This window comes from Chlorocebus sabaeus, chromosome 11 (assembly GCF_047675955.1).
Source record: "Chlorocebus sabaeus isolate Y175 chromosome 11, mChlSab1.0.hap1, whole genome shotgun sequence".
Lineage (NCBI taxonomy): Eukaryota > Metazoa > Chordata > Mammalia > Primates > Cercopithecidae > Chlorocebus > Chlorocebus sabaeus.
Window position 1 is genome coordinate 13790969 of NC_132914.1, and position 7722 is coordinate 13798690.

A 7722-nucleotide genomic window follows, 5' to 3' on the forward strand; every position below is an offset into this window, starting at 1 on the left:
TATAACTTTTTAAGACGGGAGATATGTTTAAAAGAAGTCGGGAGGAGAAAGAAAGCACAAAGAGGAAAAAAGTATAAGATATGCTTATTTGAAACTTAGAGGTTGATCATAATCAGCACTTTTAGAGAAAAAGAGGAATCAAAGGAGAGGAACTTTGTTGACATGTCCAAAACAATTGTAATGTCAGCTATTTCTTTCCTTTTTTTTTTTTTTTTTGAGCCAGAGTTTTGCTCTTTCACCCAGGCTGGAGTGAAGTGGCTCAATCTCGGCTCACTGCAACTTCCGCCCCCCAGGTTCAAGCAATTCTCCTGCCTCAGCCTCCTGAGTAGCTGGGATTATAGGTGCTCATGACCATCCCTGGCTAATTTTTGTATTTTTAGTAGAGAGAGGATTTTGTCATTTGTCCAGGCTGGTCTGGAACTCCTCACCTCAGGTGATCTACCCACTTCAGCCTCCCAAAGTGCTGGGGTTATGGATGTGAGCCACCACGCCCAGCCTAATGTCAGCTATTTCTTTTTGATGACATAATCCACATTAAAATTGTATCTAGAACAGTAAAAGGAGCCAGTCTCCAATGACATCCACATGGGTGTATTGTCCTTTATTTTGGAAAATTCCCCTTCCATCTTTACTTAGTACAGTGTTGTAAGTTTCCCACTCTATTGGGATCGGCACCTGGATGTTGTCTTTGGCTCTCTTCATCCTTACATTTTCTTTTTTACCTCCTAAATTCTCAATTCTTTGTGATACTTATATTGCTCTCACATGTCGACCTATGATGTGGGTCAGTGTTTCTCAGTGTGCTCCTTGCATCTGCTGTATCACTTGGAGAGCCTGTTAATTATGCGGATTCCTTGGCCCCAGATCAGAATCTCTGAGAGGGGGAAGCAGGGAAACTGTTAACTTTTAAAATTTTTCATTTTTTTAAGTAAAATATACATTTCAAAAATTCAAAATATACTAAAGGATATGAGATAAAGAATTTTTCTCCTAGACTCTGTTTCTCAGCTACCCTTTTCCCTTTCTTAGAAGTATGCATTGTTGCTTTTTTTTTTTTTTTAAGGCAGGGTCACACTCTTTCACCCAGGCCTGGAGTGCAGTGGCATGATCTTGGCTCACTGCAACCTCCGCCTCCCAGGTTCAAGTGATTTTTGACTCTTAACCTCCCAAGTAGCTGGGATTACAGGCGCATGCCACCATACCCAGCTAATTTTTGTATTTTTAGTAGAGATAGGGTTTCACCATGTTGGCTAGGCTGTTCTCAAACTCCTGACCTTAAGAAACCACCTGCCCCAGCCTCCCAAAGTGCTGGGATTACAGGTGTAAGCCACCGCACCCAGTCTAAAAGTATGCATTGTTATATTACTTTCATATATATTTTTCCAGAGATTTTTTGTGCATAGACATGCAAATATATGCATATATTTTTCTTTCTACTTTCTTACTACACAAATGATAATGTACTATACTTATGGTTTCTGTAAATTGTTCTTTTGTTGTCATGTGCCAATATATTTTGGAAATCATGCCATAGTGGTATATGAGGAATGATTTATGTTTTTCCCAGCTGTATGGATTTTCATGTATGGATGTGCTGTAAATACTTAACAAGGAGCCTATCAATGGAGGTTCACATTGTTTTCAGTCTTTTGATAATAGGAACAATATTGCAATGAATAACCTCTGACATGTATCATATCCCACATGTATAAATATACCTGAAGAAAATTTTCCTGGTCCAAAGGATGTGTACATTTAAAATTTTGACAGATATTGCTAAATTATTTTTTGTATAGGTTGGCAAACTCACCAGTGAAAACATCTGGGCCTTCAGATTTCTTTCTTGGAAGGCTATTAATTATCGATTCCATTTATTTGATAGAAATAAAGCTATTCAGATTATTGATCCTTGTGTGAATTTTGGTAGTTTGTGTCTTTCAAGGAATTGGTCCATTTCATCTAAATTATCAAATTTGTTGGCATAGAGTTGTTTATAGTATTCTTCTTTTCTCCTTTTAATATCTATGTGATCAGTAGTGATAACCCTTCTTTCATTTCTGACATTGGTAATCTGTGTCTCCTCTTTTTTTCTTGGTTAGTTTGGGTAAAGGTTTATCAATTTTATTATTCTTTCCAAAGAACCCGTCTTTGGTTTTGTTGATTCCTTCTATTGTTTTTCTGTGCTCAACTTCATTGATTTCTGTTCTAATTTTTATTCCTTCTGTTCCTGTGTTAGGATTAAATTGTCTTTCTTGCTCTAGTTTCTTAGGTGGAAGCTTAGGTTATTGGCTTTACATCTTTCTGTGTTTCTAATACATGCACTAAATTTCCCTTTAATCACTGTTTTTGCTGTCCTCACAGATTTTGATAAATTGTATTTCCATTTTTATTTAGTTCAAAATATTATAAACTTCCCATAAAAGATAAGTTGTTGAGCCTATATAACCTAAAAACTGATATATTTGCTGACTACCTGTGCTTAGAGAAAACGCAGAGAGCAATGTGAGGCTGAAGTTGTGGAAACAACGGAGCTTGCGAACCAAGAAAGTGGAACAGGTTTTAGGTTAGCAGGGAAAGGCAAGAGAGAATTCCAGCGAAGAGTTCAGATAGTAATTCCTATTGGGAGAATGTCTATTTGGAAAGCATTTTATTTTAAATATATAAAATACATGACAAAATTACCAATTTAACGTGCAATTATGGGTATTCGTAATAATATTTTCTTTCTTTTTTTTTTTTTGGGAGAGAGGCTTGCTCTGTCTCACCCAGGCTGGAGTGCAGTGGTGCGATCTCGGCTCACTGCAGCCTTTGCCTCCTGGGTTCAAGCGATTCTCCTGTCTCAGCCTCCTGAGTAGCTGGGACTACGGGCGTGTGCCACCACACTCGACTAATTTTTTTGTATTTTTAGTAGAGACGGAGTTTCACCATGTTGGCCAGGCTAGTCTCGAACTCCTGACCTCGGGAGATCCACCCACTTCAGCCTCCCAAAGTGCAGGGATAGCAGGTGTGAGCCACCGAGCCCAGCTCATAGTATTTTCTGATTAATGACTGTAAGAAAGTGCTTTAAAATAGTCAAAATATACCTTTTAAAGCCTTATTCTTTGAGCTTTATTCTTTGACCCATGTGTTACTAAGAAGTGTGTTGTTTAATTTCTAAATATTAGAGGGATTTCCTAGCTATCTTTCTGTTATTGATTTCTAGTTTAATCTCATTGTGGTGTGATAAATTCCTTTGTATGATTTCTATTCTTCTAAATTTGCTAAGGTGTGTCTTATGGCCCAGAATGTGGTTTATCTTGATGAATGTCCTGTGTGGGCTTAAGAATAATGTGTATTCTGCTGTTGTCGAGTGGAATAATCTATAATGTTAATTAGATCAAGTGATTGATAGTGCTGCTCAGGTCAACTATATCCTTACTGATTTTCTGCCTGCTTGATTTATCAATTACTAACAGAAAGTTGTTGAAGTTTCCAACTATAAATAGTGGATTTGTCTGTTTCTCCATTCAGCTTGGACTTTGGCACATTTAGGATTGTTATGTCTTCTTGGAGAACTGACCCCTTTATCATTACAGAGTGCTTCTCAATTGCAGAAAAATTTCCTCATTCTGAAGTCCGTTTGTCTGAAATTAATATGGCTCCTCCAGTATTCTTTTGATTAGTATTAGAACGATTTATCCATCTCTATTTCCTTCCTTCCTTCCTTCCTTCCTTCCTTCCTTCCTTCCTTCCTTCCTTCCTTCCTTCCTTCCTTCCTTCCTTCCTTCCTTCCTTCCTTCCTTCTTCTTTCTTTCTTTCTTTCTTTCTTTCTTTCTTTCTTTCTTTCTTTCTTTCTTTCTTTCTCTTTCTTTCTCTCTTTCTTTCTCTCTTTCTTTCTCTTTCTTTCCTTTCTTCCCTCCCTCCCTCCATCCCTCTCTCTCTTTCTTTCTTTCTTTCTTTTTTCCTTCTCTCTTTCTCTTTCTTTCTTTCCTTTCTTTTCTTTCTTTCTTTTTCCATTCCTTTATTTTTAATCTGTCTTTATAATAAGAATGGTTTTCTTGTACGTAATATATAATCTTGCTTTCCTTATCCACTCTGACAGTGTCTGCTTGCTTGCTTGCTTGCTTTCTTTCTTTCTTTCTTTCTTTCTTTCTTTCTTTCTTTCTTTCTTTCTTTCTTTCTTTCTTTCTCTCTCTCTCTCTTTCTCTCTTTCTCTCTTTCTCTCTTTCTCTCTTTCTCTCTTTCTCTCTTTCTTTCTTTCTTTCTTTCTTTCTTTCTTTAAGACAGGGTCTTTCTCTGTCACCCAGGCTGGAGTGCAGTGGCATGATCATGGCTCACTGCAGCCTTAATCTCCTGGGCTACAGTGATCCTCTCTCCTCAGCCTCCTGAGTAAGCTGAGACTACAGACACAAGCCACCATGACTGGCTAATTTTGTTTATTTTTTACAGAGATGGGATTTTGCTATGTTGCCCAGGTGGTCTTGAACTCCTGGGCTCAGGCAGTCTGCCTACTTTGCCCTCCCGAAGTGCTGGAATTACAGGTGTAAGCTGCTGTGCTCAGCCTCTGTCTCTTAATTGGTGTATTTACTGATATAGTTGGATGAATATCAACTATTTGCAACTATTTTCTATTTATTGCCAGAGGCTTTCTGCCTTCCCTGGTTTCAATAGAGCATTTTATATGATTTCATTTTATCTGCTCACTTAGTTTATCAATTATATTTCTTAAAATTTTTTAACGTATTTTCCTTAGTTTCAGTATGAATTTTTGACTAATCTAAGTCTATCTTCAAATAACACTATACCATTTCACCTGTAGTACAGATACTCTCTTTAGGTTGTAATCTTAAGCAAGTCTGGAGGGTTTTAGAGATAAATGTGTGGAGGACTGAATAATCTACTTTATCTCTCATTGGTGGAAAAAGAGGTTAAGGAGTCCCATACTGCCTACTTCTCCCTGTATCACCTAAAGGTTTGCTTTTATGAGTTTTTGATGCTATGTGATTTGGTGCACAGATATATGTAACTCATATCTTTATTATGCATTACACCCTTTATCATTATAAAGTGCTTTAAAAATCTTGTAATTGCTTTTTGCTCTTATCTCTGATATTAAGATTATATCCCCAGGTTTTTTATAGTTAGACTTTTCAGACACACTCTTGCTATCCTTTTATTTTTAACTTTTTTGAATTTTGAGCACACATATTTGACTATGGACAAAGAATTCCACCTCTGCCTATATGCCCTAAAATGCACTCTACATCTGAAATCACACTTTTCTTGTGCAGAGATGCATCCATATGCATATGATCTTTACCAAAGAAGTTTCCAGATTTATTTGTGATGGATGAGAATGTGTATTCAAAGGTAATATAGTACTGGAGTTACCTTCAGGGGTATCATACTCCTCTTGACTCAGCCCCTACCTCATCACTAAAGATTTGTTTTTAAAGGAACAAAGCAATAGACAATAGAAAATCTCTTTTAGGTGTGCCCAAAACAGAGTTTTGCTTTGCAATCCAATTTGCAAATTTTAAAAAAAGTGTGTTTAGCTATTTCACATTAATTCCAAGACAAATGTTTGGTTTTTGTCATAACATTTCAAGTTATATTTTCTATTTTCACAATTTATAACCTCTTTTTTTGTGTGTTTCCTGTGCAAATACTAAAGCATTTGTATTTTTATACTAATGGTTTTTTTTTATAACCGTGTTATTTATAACACCCTATTCACCTGCATTTCTTGAGATAAGGCCAATTAATTTCCTACAATGAGCAGCAATAAAATTAACATCTTTGTTCTTCCACCTCCCTCCTGGTGTTAGTTTGGAAGGGGTGCTATAACAAAGTACCAAGATGTGGGTGGTTTAAGCAACAGAAATTATTATCCCACAGTTCTGGAGGCTAGAAGTTCAAGATCAAAGTGTCAGCAGGGTTAGTTTCTCTTGAGGGTTGGGAGGGAAGGACCTGTTCCATGTCACTCTCCTAGCTTCTGGTGGTCTCAAGTATTCCTTGGCTTGCAGATGGCATTCTCTTTGTGTCTTCACATTGTCTTCACTCTGTATGTGGCTGTCTCTGAGTTTAAATTTCCATTTTTTTTTTTTATAAGGGGGCAGTCACACTGGATTAGGGCCTATGCTCATAACCTCATCTTAGCTTAATCATCTGGAAAGACCCTATTTCTAAATCAGGCTACATTCACAGGCTCTGAGGGTTAGGATTTCAACACCCTTTTTGCAGGAACACAATTCAAAATATAAGACTCTTCTACAGCTAGATTTTAGCCACATTACTCACTTCCTAATGTTTACCTTTGAACTAGTAAATGTACTATGGTTTTATTATTAATTCATTATTTTTAAGTTATAGTTTTTACTTCTGACTCTAAATGATGAATAAATCAAATTACTTACTGCTTTCTATCTTCCCTCTTGGTCGCCACTCAATTTGTGCTGATTATATCATTTATACACTATAGAGCTTCATAACATTCACATTTTACTCTATTATTTCCACGTTTGTTCAGCTTTGCTTGCTTTTCTCATTCCTGCCTTCTTTTTCAGTTTCTGCAGTCTATTCTTTCCCTCATTTTCTTCGTTTCTCTGATATTTTTATTTCTGCTTCTTTCTGAGCTCTCTTGAGTTTTTGTATTTCTGCTTTTTAGTTTTGCTCTACAGTGGTAATTGTTTCATTAAATTTTTATAATTCATGACAAAATATTTGGCCTAAATTTTCATCTGCTTTATAGGGATATTTTTCTGGTGTTTTTGGACCCATTTATTTTGTGTTCCTTTTCTCGGTGTTTTTTTTTTCCTCTTGTATTTCTGGACAGCTCCTGTGTTGGTTCTATTTTGAATACTTAGTTTTTTTTTTTTTTTTTTTTCCGAGACTGAGTCTCGCTCTGTCACCCAGGTTGGAGTGCAGTGGTGTGATCTCTGCTCACTGCAACCTCTGCCTCCTGGGTTCAAGTGATTCTCGTGCCTCAGCCTCCCAAGTAGCTGGAATTACAGGCATGCACCATCGTGCCTGGCTAATTGTTATGTTTTTAGTAGAGATGGGGTTTCACCATGTTGGCCAAGCTGGTCTCAAACTCCTGATCTTAAGTAATCCACCCACCTTGGCCTCCCAAAGTGCTGGGATTATAGACCTGAGCCACTGTGCCCAGCCCTTGAATACTTAGTTTTAAGTAAATACAGTGTTTACTGTATCAGCGATTCATGGTAAGTCAACGTGGAGAAGGGGCAAGAATGTGTTTCAAGCTAGGGAACTTTTAAGAAACAATTCTCAGTATGAGAATTTATTTATCTCAATATGGGAGTTTATTTAGCCTTCCCTGCACCCAACCAGATAAAATCTGTTCAGTTTTCTTAATACCCCATGGACAGATGATGAGAAGGAGGAGAAGAGGAAGAGAATGTGGAGGAAGTGAATATGCCTGCATCAAGGGATTCTTCTTTTAAACCTACATAATTTTTTAAAATCAACCTGTGCATCCCAGTTCCCATTGGTGCAAACCAGTGATTTTGATTTTGTACTTCAGTGCATGCCCTTAACCTTGGCGAAATGTCTCTGCCACTTCTTTCTGAGATGTACAATCCTGAGTGATTGCTCGCTCTCTGAATGTTTTTGACTCCCTGCTTAATCTTCTCCACTTTTGGCATTCTTTTGCATACTTTGAGGTTCAAGGTTTTAACTGTTTCCTAATTTTACCATGTATTATGTTTGTGTTTGCGTTTCTCC